General features: G+C 42.7%; 1 long non-coding RNA gene across 2 annotated transcripts; it reads right to left on the bottom strand.

Annotated features, from left to right (window-relative positions):
• Window positions 1–1744: 1744 nt before the first annotated feature.
• Window positions 1745–3896, bottom strand: LOC138913395 (uncharacterized). Of its 2 annotated transcripts, XR_011419116.1 has the most exons (5): window positions 3861–3896; window positions 3697–3791; window positions 3284–3631; window positions 2873–3219; window positions 1745–2744 (listed from the first exon to the last, which is right to left on the bottom strand). It is a non-coding gene; the product is annotated as an uncharacterized lncRNA (long non-coding RNA). The 2 variants fall into 2 exon arrangements; XR_011419115.1 differs by having other exon boundaries at window positions 3697–3888.
• Between the last annotated feature and the right edge of the window lie 10929 nt (window positions 3897–14825).

Here is a 14825-nt window from a genome sequence, read left to right on the forward strand (position 1 = left end):
ATGATCGTTTTTGGCACGGGCTTGGTGAAAAAAGGGGGAATGAATGAATGGAGGCCTTGAAAATTATATGAGTCTCAAGTGATCGCCAATTCGGAACCATTTTCCATCAACATTTTTAATTTTTTAGATTAGTTCAATACCTAAATTATTAAGGAACCTTTAACTTTAAATCATGGATTAATTTTCAACTGCAAAATATTTTTTTTCAAAACCATTTTCCATCAACATTTTAAATTTTTCAGATTAGTTCAATACCTAAATTATTAAGGAACCTTTAACTACAAAGCATAGATTCATTTTCTACTGGTAAATATTTTTTTAAAACTACGATATAACACTTATATCTTTTGTAGTTCTTACGTTAATTGACTTATCTATAAACATATATATTTTTTACGGGTTTAGTTAAAGATTTATAGATTTGTTTATAGATATTTATGAATTTATTGGTTTAAAAGGTAAAGCTTAAGAAAATAATCATTGGTTTTATTTCCAAGTGTCTATAAAAAGCGCTATGTTTTTGTGATATTTTGCAAACGATCCCTAAGGATCGAGATTTACAGCTGTAGTTTACTCATAAGCGTAAACTCTTGGGGTCCATTAACCTTTGCTGCTTAGGTCATTCGGTCTGGAGTTTGCCGTTAGTCTATTTGGATTACCTGGCGTGGGATCCGGATCCCCAAAGCGAAATTTACCTTTTTGAGTGCTGCTGCCCCGGATGCGCATCATCCTCGGTGCATTTTGGCGCTTCCGCTTCTGGGTTTTCACTTTCCAAACAGTTTTTGCTTTTTTATTAACGAATTCGTTATGCATCGTTTGGGTTTTCGTTTTCCTTTCCGTTTTGCACCTTTTGTTTTCCCGAACGCGCCACGTGCCACATCCAACATTTGTTGGCACAACTGTCAGTCGGTGAGTTTTCCCCCTCGTTCACTTTCCCCGCCGCCTTTGCTTTGTAATTCGATCAATTTAATATTTTTTAGGGGCCCCAGGACGGCTGCTGCTGCGGTTTTCGGTTAACATACGCTAACGCAGACTTATGCAATGTTTGCCGAGGGCCCAGACGCTGAGAAAAACCTCCAAATGGTCTTGGAGATTTTTAAAAATTTGGGTCAATGCTCGTTGTTGATTTCGGTTTGTGCACATTTAACAGTATTTTCCGCTGAATTTTCTTGCTCTTGGACTTGGCCATGCAATGCTGCAGTTTTTTTGTTCGGTTTGTTTGCTTTTCATAAATTGCCATTGCAATGCCAGAAACTTGTTATAGTTGCTTACTTTTCTTGTGCGCTTTGTTGCTGCCGCGTTGACAGTTTGAACATTCGTGCTTTTGGGCTTAAACTTGCTCTGTTGGTAAATGGTAAATGATAAATGGCAACTGCTTTGGCCCGGCCATTCCACCTAAGTGGCTTAAATTGCTTGACACTTTTAATTAGCCGTGAGATAGACTGCCGAAAGGTAACTGTAAAGTCTTGGTCCATCTGACCTAAATTGGCCAGAAAAATGGATTTGGCAATCTATTCTTGGGAAGCCAAGGTCTACAGAATACCGATATAGATTATATCTTTCATATTGGACTTCTTAAAAATAGTACTGATGGGATAGGACGATTTCAAAATTTGTTATGCCCTATCTTATAAGAAAAGATCTCCTAAAAAATAATAAAATACTTTTATAATTTTTTTGGCAAAGGAAAAAATATGAGGAACCAATACAAATACTATTTTGGAGTTCTATATTATATCTTCATTTTCCTTGCATATGCGTATTTTAAATCAAGATTTACAGTAAAAGCTTGCCCTTGCAGCCATCACATTTCGAAGACTTCTTTCCCAAGAATCCTGACCAGGGCATCGACTGTCCAAGCTTGTTGCGATCCACGTGCCCACCCAGTATATCGGCACCAGTATAAATTACTCCGTGAACTTTTACTCCAGATTCGGTCAACGAATTTAATCAAGCAAACGTGACTGTGATGGAACTTTTCCTCGATTTCCAAACACCTAACGCACAGCCACCGAATTGGGATCCCAGTCCCCGCATTTCGCTTGTAATGACTGGCGAATATGTTAAACTCTCGGCATCGGGGAATTGAATATGCTAAATCGACCAATCGATCGGTTCATAACAGACGCACTGACGCAGTGACGCCGAAATGCAAATCCATCGGATGCTTAGCTTACATTGCTCTTTTGGCCATCGGCAAACGGCAGTTGCCGAAAGTGAATGAAAGAACGGGCCAGGATATTAGATAAGTCGCCGGCTGTTTGTTAGGGTCGTTCTCCGTTAATGGCACCAATATGAGCGGAAAATCCGCGGGCGGTGCATAAGAATCTGCATATGGATGCGGCATATACCATACCATACTCCATACGGCACATATAGACTGTCGATCATTACACAGCGGTCAAACGGTCATTGGCCTGCTTGCGCATCAGCCGCGTATCTTGCAGATACTCCTCCTGAGTATCTCGGCATCTGAGTATCTCGATGTGGATGTGGTGGCCTGGCCAGTGGCCACCACTGAATGCTGCTCGCTGGCACGTAAGCAGTCTTGGCATCTTTCACCATGTGTTGGCGCAGCTTACGCAAAATTATTTATGAAAACAGAGCCCGGCAGCAAGAAAAACAAGCGTATAGAAAGGTGGGGCTATCGGTGGCCATCGAAGTTGGGAATACCCTAGCAGGGTTACTAGATTTGAATAATTTCCAAAAAGAATATTCGAAGAATGTTAGAAATAATTTAGTATCTAAAAAAGAAAGAGAGAAGGTAATCCTTTGAATAATAATAGTTTTTTAATTTGCTATAAATATTTGAATATGAAATTCTAACTATTATGCTAATACCTTTGTTGTATTTTTAAGTTTCATAACTTACGTTTCAGTAAATAGATATTATTTTGATATATTTGATATTCTGAATAATATTATATTTTATTGGTCATAATGAGAATATTCTTTGCATTTCTTAACCATGTTTTTATAGCCAAGTCAACAACATTTTAGTACCTCCAACAATGGGTAGGAAAACAACAATTGCCTTTGATTCTGAGCTATCAATCAACGACAGCGCCTTCGGTATGGAAATGGTCGGGCGGAGTTCTATGGAAATTCCGAATCGATTTGCATATGCGACAATCGGCGACTGCGATTGTAATTGCAATTATCGTGCAGTTTGTGGATGGTCGAGTGTTCGGGTATCCAAGTATTCAAGTATCCAAGTAGCTGGAAAAAATGGAGATGAAGATGGAGAGTGCGTGCCCGTATCTTATGCATGCCAACTATGAACCTTGTCCGCGCTCTTATTACAGCTCTGTTATTGATTTCATAATTTATCAGTTGCGCCTGTCAATGGCCATTAGATCAATGCATCGAATTGCATGCATAACAAAGGCGCCGCCTTGTGAATGGAAAAATCTCTTTGGATTACGAAAGCCGGGAGGGGGGCGGTGGGTGGCCTTCTCGAGGGGGTGGGAAATCTGCGAGGGGGCAACTGCGAGGGGAGAGCGAAAAAAAAATGACAAATCAATCTGTTGGCAATCAAAAATGACTTCCCCATGGCTTCGTCGCGATTTTCACCCAATAAGGAAGCAAAGCAGCCAGCAGCACATGCAACATCAGCAACAGCAACCAGAAACTGCAGTCAAGCAAAACATAAAATGAGTAAAAGCCTCATGCACTGGGAAAAAAACTATCTGCCACCTGCATAAGCGAACAGGTCACAGAAATCAGGAACACGGTGGATTTAATTTTGAATGGTGATTCGGACATGTCTGCAGCGATTTTTCTGGCACAAGCTGATGAATAGATCTTTATTTTAAGCCTGAATTGATCAGGCTTGAAATAAATAAATAATAAATTTTTACCCAGTTGCTGAATTTGACTTATAAAGCATTTACGTGATCTTATAAAATGATGTTACGGCAAACACCTAATACATTTTATTGGCGTTGCACGTTTCGTTTCGTTTATAAATGGATAGATAGATAGATGGTCATTTAATAGAATCATACTAGGATTTTTCGGAAAAAAATAATATTTTTTTTGCGTTTTTATTTGAGAGTATTTCTATGAAAATCTACCATTGGAGAAATAGAAAAAAAAACCGTTTTACAAAATCAGTATTTTGTTCAAAGCAAAGCAAACAATTGTCCAATTGTGGAATGCATAACCATGCTGAGCTCGAAATAAAACTTTCAATCAATTGGCGTTAAAACCCACACACTTTATTTTTTTTACGATTTTTTGCAAAGAGTTTTTTTTTTTTATTCTTTGCTAAAATTACCTAAAAAAACCAGTTGTCCATTTAGCTGCGGCACCTATTGTAACAGAACTATGACTATAAAAACACCCAAAAAAATTAATTTTTTGTAATAAATAAATCATTAAAATTTTCGTAAAATTTTAAACTTTATAGCCATTTTGTTCAGTGCATCGGCCGCGGGCCCTATAAATCTGGTGTGCCTCGGGAGACCGGAGACTTTGGTCTCCAGCCAACCAGCCAAGTTTCGCCCGAGCAACAGACCAGACCAGTTGCTCTGCCTGCAGCCGACCAGTTGGCCTGGCCTAGGTGGCTTTTTTCTGGGGAGAATGGGGAGGAATGGGGAGTGGGGATCCGTAGATGCGGGGAGGGGGAGGTGGAGGAGGAGGCTGTTGCTTGGAAGTAAAAATAACCTCAGCTAAGTTCACTGGGGCGAGGTTGAATGAACTCGCAGAGAAATGTGATTTGCCTCCCCGGCGGCAGCGCTCGCCATCTGCAACTTGGCAACTTGTTTGCCGCTGGCAGTCCGGATATATCAATAAGTGGCCTTTTTCCTATGGCTTGAGCCGCGATTGCAGTCTCAATTTCTCTCAATTAAACCTTGTATTTTGCGAGCAATTCGCGACAGCGGCTGCAGACGACAGATACAATTAACTTATCGCGAAAAAGTTTCCGGAAACTGACTGACTGCCCACACAATCGGTACTGGGGAATCTGGGGGAGCTGAGCTGAGCTGAACGCTGAGCTGAGAGCTCCCGAAAGGGGCTTTCCGCTGGGAAGGGGGGAAAATCGCGAGTGGCGAGTACCGGGAAAGCGAATGCAATAATACACTCGTATCACAGACGCTCGCGGCTCGCGTTTAATATGTTTGTTGACATCCAATTAGAGCGATTTCCTTCCTCATTAACAATCGCAGCAAGTGCGGATGATCTTCGGAGAGGGTTCGAATATTAAATGCTCTTTAAAGGCTTGAATATACTATCCATTACGCAATGGAAAAAATATAAATGATATTAAAAATTATATTTGAATGATTTATATATATTTTAAGATCTGCACATACACCCCACAAACTTATAAACTTTTTAAAAATTTTCTGAGAAACTTTTTGTTTTATTGGTATTAAATCTTATTTTACAATTAATCCCATTTTTATTTTAAGTAGTTTAATGTTTTAATTTGCTTAAAATCTATATTAATTCATATTTTAAATATTAATTTAAACTAAATTATTTTAAGGAAACCACTTTTAAAACAAAGTTTTCCAATTCTTCTTCAAACTCTTTCCAAATCTCATCACACCCACCATACCCTACTCCAAACTTATGGAAACGGAGAGTGCTGTGAGCTGGAACGCAGACGTTGATGTTTTGAAATTTAACTCAAGCGTCAAAAAATTATAGCAAACATGAACGAGATATAGGAGGCACACACACACCAGTTCCGGCCGAGTCACACAGATACACGGGTACTAATGTGAGTACTAGTACTAGTACGAGCACGACAAACAATTAGAACTGCTGTGGACATTGTGGCGATGCACTTTCCTAGACATCACGGGCACATCATCATGCCACCTCACGGCCGAGTATCTGGCAGATACTCAGATGCATATATAGTATCGCCCAGATACTCGTACTAACTCACGCACACAGAGCCGCAATTAGAGCTGCTGGCAACTCTGCACGCTTAAAGTACAATAAACCCAGATATAGCCAACACTCAACACAATGATAGTCGTCGTGTCGTGGGGTTTTTGAACTTGCTCCTCTCCACGAGATACTATACCACCTATATACCACCTCGATTCCCAGTTCCGAGTGCCCACCTCCCATCGCCCGTACTACTTACTATTCCCTCACTTCTATAGTTGGTATCTGCCTGGGTTTTATGACGTTGGCGCCGCTTTATGGCAAACATTTAGCGGAACGTTTAGCAGCCAAATGGCTTTATTATTGATGCCGGCGAGCGAATGAAACGAAAGTGAAAGCCTGCGCATTTGGCTCCAACGATTTGGGCCACTGACGACTGGGTTCCGTTCGAGCGGAGGATCCACGGGAGATCTGCTTAATGGCAGTGCATTTCCGGGCCATTTCGTATATCTAAACTTTATTATTTTAGGATTGATTAGAAACTAGGAAGTCCCTCTTAATTATATTAATTATATTAAAGAAAACTCTTAGGAAACTATAGAAATCATATCATATTATATCCAATAATATTCGTATCATATAGTATTAATCTAAAATGCTGAATTTTCTTCCAAGAGTTTTCTTTAAATTATAGAAATCAAAATCCTATCATATCAAATCATATAATATTAATCTTAAATGTTAAATTTACTTCCGAAAAAGTTCTTGGGACGTCAGAAAGCCCTTTTTTTATAATATATCACAAATTCAATAGTTAGTACCGAAATTCCCAGTCACCTTGAAGTAAATTATGACCTGGTAACGGGGTCACCTTGGCAGGACCTACCTAACTTGGCTGCCCCACTCCATTTGGCCAGCCATCCACTTCAGGAGCCCAGCAGAACAATCAGTGTCTATGGAAGCGCTGCTCCTGGCAAACAGGCAAACACGCAAGTGGTTTACATAGGAGGACATTTGGGTTCAGGTTTAGGTTTAGGTTGCCTCGCTGGCCCGGTTGGGTAATCCAAATACAGAGGCCCATGTACGGAGCACATAATGCCATTTGCCATTTACACACAGGGCGGGGTAGATAGAGAGCTCGGCTGTCTCCATTACATGGCATGAATAACAAATCTAAACATATGTACTACACATAAATATGTGTACCCCGGCCGGGGCACAAAGAAAAAAGCGAGAAGAGAAAAAATCCAAAGTGGGGCCTGTACGGGGCGCACACACTGCGACAGACACGGGCCAAAACAATGTGGAACAGCAGGGGCGGATGTGTCGACAGGGGGTGGCGCTACCCCTCTTCGGACTCTCGCTGCCGGCGACGATGACGATGATGATGATAGCTACCCCTGAACCTCTGCGCCACTGAGCCCCTGAACCCCTGACACCACCCCCCCACCCCTGGCAAACTCCGCAACGGCACTTGTGCTCACATCCTGCGAACCTATTCACATTTCATATACTTACATCAGTGCACTGGTGTTGGTGGCGACCCCTTGCCACGCTGCACGTGTGTGGGTTGCACGGGGGGGTGGTGGCAGGGGGGTGGGAGGGTCCCGCAAAGAATTGCATTTAAATACATTAAATTGTGTAAATAATATGCTACACATGTTGCCAGTTGCCAGTTCATTAAATACATGCCACAGATACAGATACATGGCTAGGCACATGTATCTGCCAGATACAAATACAGGACACTCACACAGTTGGCTCGCAGGATACACAGTCACAGATACAGATACGAGTACAGGATTGACTGTAAGCCACATGCAACATGCCGTGTGTTTTTCTGTGTGTGCTCAACTGACCAGCAATTTATTTATGGCATTTTATCAATTTTATTTTCACTCCTCTCCGGGCTTCGGAATTTTGTTATTTTTCTTTCCCACCCCCTCTGCCATTCGATTTTCCCCCCGTTTGACATCCGCCAACTGGGACTTGCTGCTCGCCTGTTGGCGTATCCTTTAAATGCAACTTGTGCGCCACTCGTCCGCCGGGCATTCCGGCCCCGTCAGCCACTTGGAGCCCGCCTTGATCCTCTTAAACTAATTAGGCCTCGAGAGCGCCGACTTGAGCATGCTCAGCGGTACGACATCAAAGCGTCTCCCGGGCGAGTCCGTAATCTTCAAAGCTCCAGAAATTCATTTTGAACAGGCTGCCAGCGGACAGGAGCAGGCAACCGGAATGCTGCTCCCCCGGCGGAACAGGAGGTGTTTATGTGTGTTTGAATCCCTCTTTTTTCGGTTTTTTTCCTTTTGTTGAATATTATTTACCGTAAACGGTTAAGCGCACTCAAAGGCCAGGCCATGACACCTTCACTGTAAAAAAACATAATATATGTCAGCCCTTAAATTACTTTGAAATAATTTCCCATCATATACAGCTCTATATTACTGAGTCAATAGACAAAGTTAAAAGAGCCTATCACCTTTTCATTATCATTAAACTTATTTTGAAGTTTAACTATTTTGAAAGCAGAAAATGATTGCAAATGCAGATAAAATTCTAAGACAATACCTCCTTTTTTTAAATTTTTATAATATAAATACATTAAAATTAAAATTAGATATATTATTTTTTCAATGAAATTGCTTAATAATTTTAGTTGATAATATTAAATACAACATCACTAAAAATTTTTATAAATAACTAAAATTTTTTTACATGCACGTTGCTCACAAAAACACATTATTTGGTTTTCTAAAAATGTATTTAAAGTTATTATTATTATTCCTGGTTGCCTGTTGGGGCCAGGTAAATTATGCAAGAATTTTGTATTTTACTTTAAGCTCAGGGGTATGAAGAGTTAACATTTCTGAATTGTTTAGAACTTTTTCTGCGACTGCAGCACGTATGTACAGCCCCATATCTTCGCCAGACGGGGAGGTTTGAGAATTTTGAACCTGCTGCCGGGTGGTGGGTGTTGGCATGTTGGTATGTTGGCATGTGGGTGGTGGGTGTTGGGTTTTGGGTGGGTTTTGCGGTGTTATGTGTCATGCGCATAGCTGGCATCCCTGGAACATCTAACTGTGCTAATGCATACCAACGCCTGCTGAAAGTCCTCGGCGCCGGATAGCTTCTAATATTGAAATTCTCGCTTAGAAATTTCTAACGCGAACGCAACCCTAGGCGGAATGCCAGCTCAAAGGTATTAGAATTTGTTACCTTTTTCAATGGCACGCTTTTTTTAATGTTTTTTCCAAAGGTTTTCAGCGACACCTGCGGGTGGAGCGACCGAGAGTGTGCAACTGGGTTTCCTGGTTGCCTGTTGGGGCCAGGTAAATTATGCAATCTTTGGCAGCGACAACGGCGACAGGTGCGCGACAGGAGCCAATCGACTCCTGCCGCAGGAGTTGGCGCTCATAATAATGGATTTTTTCGTATATTCCAACAAGGCGAACAGCAATTGGGGTGGAATCCCGGCTAAATCCCCTATATCGTTAGATAAAACTACACACACAAGCACACGTGTGGCTAATGGGTGTTGGGGGTGGCGATTACTGTTATAACTAAAACTACGAAACTATAGTGTTTCAAAACTAACAGTATTACCATACCAGGTTATCAGGCCACCAGAATTTCCCAGCAGGACGAGCAACTATCTCAGTTGGGGCTTTCCACTTTCACTACCGGAAAATAGTTGGGAAAACCCTGGGCTCTCTTCGTCGCGCTCTCGCTCATGTGTGGAAAGCGAAAGTGTCCTGCGCTCTTGGCATTTGAAAACTACACATGTGAGGCGTCTAAGCAAAGCTAAGAAGCTGGCGCAAAAAAATCTAAGCAGCTTGGAGCTCGAACTCCACCCCCGCACAAAATTGGCTGGCTTTTTTTCGCCGCACATCAGACAATCGGGGCGTGTAAACTACCCCAGAGGCAGAAAAAGTTAAGGGTCGCAAATCGGCAGCTACAGTAAGTGAAAGTAACCCTCGCTGCCGCCGAGAGTCGGGCGCTGAGAACGTTAGAATAGGTGGATTTTCCCCGCATTCCATTGGCAGCCGGGCGAAAGGCGAAAGTCGAAAGAATTTTTGGAGCCGGCGGAGGAATACCGTCATTAGGCCAGCAGATGCCACCAAAAAGTGGCAGCAGCGCATTCCGATCCGATGACGTTTAACCGAAAAATGTGACTTGAAAGCGTTGCCGAAATAATTCGAAATATTTTGTAAGCACATACTACATTTTTTTTGCATTTTTGGGCCCATGGCCATGTTGGCCCCTTGGCAACATTGGCCAGGGCGACAGTTAGAACGCCTGGCTGCCAGGGCATCAGGATGCGAAGGCAGCCGCTTGGAATTGGAATTCCACTGCCATTCGAAGGCGGAAGTGGTCTTAGGAATTCACTTCCGGTTTCGAGGCCCTGATCGCCTGGTAAATGAAAATGCATCAGTTCCGCATGTGTGGCATGTTTTGGCCCCCGATATCCGTCTGTATATCGTATCGCACATTCCACATTCCCCACATTTCGAAGACGGGCGTGGCCGAACGGGCTATTGATCCGTTGCATGTGCGACGCACGGCAACCAGGAATCGTCAAGCAGGCGAAATCCCGCAGGAAACTGGGGAGTCCCGGAAAGTTGCGCATACGCCGCGTGAGCCACGTTTTAAATGCCAGCAAAAGTTTCAAAATGGCGCCGCATCTTAAAGTGCCAACTTGTGGCTCTATGGCACCAGGTGCCCAGCTGTTCGCGACAGGCGGTCCATAAAAATCCCCATTAGCCCGGTGTGCAGTGTGTGGTGTATATTATATAAATATGCCTCGGCATGAAGTGACTTGCCAATAAACTTGAGCCACTTGAACCCTCTAAAGTAGGCAATGGCAAATGAGTGCTATCTGCCACCTTCTTCGGTCTCATGTGAGCGTGTGTGAGTGCCTGAACGCTTTGAGTGGCTTTAAAAAAATATTTTCGAGCCGAAACGAGCAGGCTAGCAGGCCCAAAGACATGTGTTTTCAGATAAAAAATACACATTTGTGCGCCTCTCGATGCGGAAAAAAGAAAAATCGAAGTGCCACCGAGTAACGAAAAAAAACATAGGGCTGCCGTTGACTTTTATGGCCATTTAGCACGTCATTAAAACGTCAAGTCATCAATCTTCTGGCCCATTCGAACAGGCTCGCAGCCCGGCCAAGAACTCCGATTCGATCCGGAAGGCCGGAAGCCAAATTTTCGGCAACAAAAAGGCGTTCGCGTGGGCGGCCATTAGAAAATTTCCATTTTCGTCACACGTTGTCAGGCCAACAGGAGGAGCCAGCGAGCTTTTCAGTTTCAGCCAAAGTCACCGCATTCCAATCTCCATCTAGCCGTTCTCGCCGCCTGCTGGCCAGATATTTCTCATAGAAATGTTAGAAAAAGAAAATGCTTAGAGGCGGCATTAGAAGGGCTCTCGCTCTGGGGCAATAAATCTGGCATTTTAATGCGAAAACAGTCAACTTGTCGGCGTCGATTTTGGCCAGGAAAACAGGATGGCCAGGAGGTGGTTCTAATTCCTGGCAGGACATGCGCAGTGTGGGTACTTGGCTTGAGAACAAGTTATGACTGCCCCCCAGTAATGTCGGAAAATCTCTCTTTCGCTTTCGCTTCTGGTTTTTTTTTCTCTGCTACTTTGCCCACTCCCACCAACGCCCCCGACTTACTGGCCAACTTTGGTTGCCTATTACCCTTACGATAATGATAAGAAATTTTTATGTCCCTGCCACGTGAGGGAGCGTCTGCATATATTATCAATGCACACACGCGGCGTGACAAACTTGGCGCCTAAATTAGCGTTTGCGTGGGCGTCGCATTCCGATGGAGAAAAAGAAATATTGTAGATTCTGGTAGCGGGCAATCAGAGTTGGCCAGTAGGTGTACACATTCCACGGCAGGATTCCCCATCGAAGGACTCGCACTCTGCGCAGACGCCAAGAGAGAGGGGAGAAAGTGCCGGGAGTGCCGAATGGAGCACCATTCTCGCTGCGCATTGAAGAACAGTGGATTGGGATGTTGAAAATAATACATTTATCAAATTAATTTACATTGTGAAAAATTGAATTTTAACTAGAAATTCGTTGAATCATTTTAAATCTTTAGGAAAATAAAAGAATATAAGAAAGTAATCCCATGTTAAACTCAAAAAGTATCTCAGTAATATAAGAAATATAATTCACATGAAAAGTTGTCTTTACACCCAGAAAAAAAAAAACGAAAAAAATCAAGAACATTTTTCATGATTTGCGAACAATCCATTCTCCTTTTTTTCTTCTCACAATTTGAGCGTTTGTTCTCAAATCTTCCTAATTCAACACCAATATGTTCTAAAAGTGACCCCGTTCCTTCAAAGCATGTCAAATATTTCGGTCAAATTTTTTGAACAAGCGTTTATGAACTGACAACAAACGGGCTTACGCACTTTTTGACCCCGTTTGGGCTTGATTTATTAACGTTTCGAACGGATTTTTTTCTGGGTGTAAGTTAACTAAATTTCAGATTTAGTATAAACAATATAAGATTAACCCAAAATCCAGTATTGCCCCACTGTGAGTACCAGCCCCTGAGAGGTTTTTTATCATCACAGTGTTGGTGAGTACTTTGTAATGAAAAATCAGATTGCTACATAGTGTAAGCGAGTGCCACGGGGGTTGTTTGGTGTGGTGCTCGGCACCCCTGCCCCCATTCGCCGAGATTGCTGGGGGTTCTGTAAATCGGCGTACAATGTTGCTGGCCTGCCGATGGCTGCTAGCCTAGTACCTTTTACAGGAATTTGTACTACAAATCTACCAAAAATTTACATGTCACCCCTGGCGGCAACTTAGTCGCTGTGTTTAGCGGCCAACCCTTACAGACATCGCATGTAATGTGTGTGCGGAAAGGCGGAAAAGCGGGAAAGCGACGGGGATCGCAAGACGCCTGCCACGCTCCCAAATCGCTGCGGCCCTGATACAAGTTTGCATATTTCTAAATTCTAAGCGCATCTGCTTGAGGGTCTCGGAATTGGAAGAGGAATCGGAGGCCGACTGTCTCCCCATCTCTGTGCCCTGAACGAAAACGAGAGTGGAAGGCGCTGCAGACGCACCCTCAAGGGAACTTGCTTAGCATACAAAAAACGAGGACCAAAACAACATCATAGGCTGTTGTTTTTTCTGTGAGTGCACTGAAGGAAAAAAGGCACAGTTTGTGGGTTTTAAAATATATTTTTGAGGAATAGTTATAGTTACAGGTATTATAAAGCTGTAGGTACTTATAACCTCTATTTAATAAAAAAAAATATTATCACCTCAGACGAGCTGAAAGCCTTAGCTGCTAGATCTCTTAAATTAGTTAGCTTATATCTTTATCTTTAAGTTAGCTTTAAATAAATAAGTAATTAACAAATATCAGCGTTAAAACGACAATTTCATACCTTTTGTACAAAAATAAACAGAAATATAAAGTTTTATAAAAATAAGGTTAAAATAAATCAATAATAACAAGCTTAAGAGAATTAAACTCAAAATAAAATGTAACCGAAAAACAATTTTAGTAATGTTTAAATTTTATTTATTTTTGAGATATACTTTTTTAATAGTGTACAGGGAAACAAAGACAGGAGCAAATGATTTCCTTGATAGGTAGTCGCATAAAAAAACCTGAGCCTACGCTATAGACAATGTGCACCCCGACCGCAGATCCTTTCGGATCTTTTCACTTTTTTTTGGGCTCTCTTGTTCTCGACCTGAGGTTTTTTTTCGCTGCTGCCACACTTCCTGGCTGCTGCAATTCGAGGGTGCCTCCTACCATCTTTCACTTTCAATAAAAAAGAAAATAACAATGAAATTATAGAAAAAACCCGAGACTCTCAGTTTTTTCTTAGGGTTTTTTTTTCTTTTTTTTATATGCAAAAGACACCGAGGGCGCCATGTGGTGCGTGCCAGTTGCCATGGAGCATTTGGTTTTTTATGCCAAACGGATATGCGATATTCTGGGCGTAGGCCGGGGCAATCTCTCTATTCGATTCTATTCCATTCCCTTTCAACCCAAGTCAATGGCTTTTGTGGTCGCCTAGCACGCGTCCTCCACTTGGCAGCTGTTGTTGGACACCGCCGGAACGAGATTGGATTCAATTCCGGCCCAGATCAGATCCTTTGCATATTGGTTTGTACTTTGCAGCTGCCTGGATGAATCTATCATCACGCCCCCACTGCGGCTCCCTGGTTCCCTCAATCAGTTGTCCACTTGAAGGTGTTCCTACCTGGCGATCACCTTTTCTGGCTCTTAATTGTTGTCAGCGCATTCGTCACACTTTTGCTTTATTCCCGGATAATGGGAGTGGACCGTATCAGTCAACTGGACAATGGTCCTTACTGTCCCTTGGTTCCTGGCCAAGGTCCAATGTGTCAATGGCTGCGTTAATAATGCGATTTGCATTTCTCCCTTTTCTTTTTTCACTTTTCCTCGGCCTTGTGCCGTTTGCTCCTGCTGTTTGATTGAGTCGTCGGGCCCATTATGCCGCTTAATCCGCACCTTTCATCCAGGCCATCCTGACCATCCCGACCATTCCGACCATCTTGCCGTCCATTGTCCCGCTGGCCAGGTCAGCATTGGCTGCGCCGGCTTAGTTTAATTTTGCGAGCACCGCTTGATTGACAGCCACATGCCACTGGACATGAATGACCCTATGAGGTTCATAGACAAGGCCAAATCCCGCATTTTGAGATCATTTAAATGTATTTCAATGATCTTGGCAGCCTGCGATTTTGGTTTAGTTTTAAATATTTATCAAAAATGTATTGGTCATCCAGGTGCAAAGTCCTATGTACCATACTTTTGACTCTGCAGGTGAAGATCTTGACCAAAAGTTTGTATTTTTTATGGAGATTAGATAGGCTCAACAGCAACAGCAGAATCGACCGCTGGGAGAAAAGGGACGGGAGATAGTAGGCCGGTCAGCATGGCACTTGGGGCCTCCATCGTCACAGC

Source organism: Drosophila takahashii, chromosome 3R, assembly GCF_030179915.1.
Source record: "Drosophila takahashii strain IR98-3 E-12201 chromosome 3R, DtakHiC1v2, whole genome shotgun sequence".
In the NCBI taxonomy this organism is placed as follows: Eukaryota; Metazoa; Arthropoda; class Insecta; order Diptera; family Drosophilidae; genus Drosophila; species Drosophila takahashii.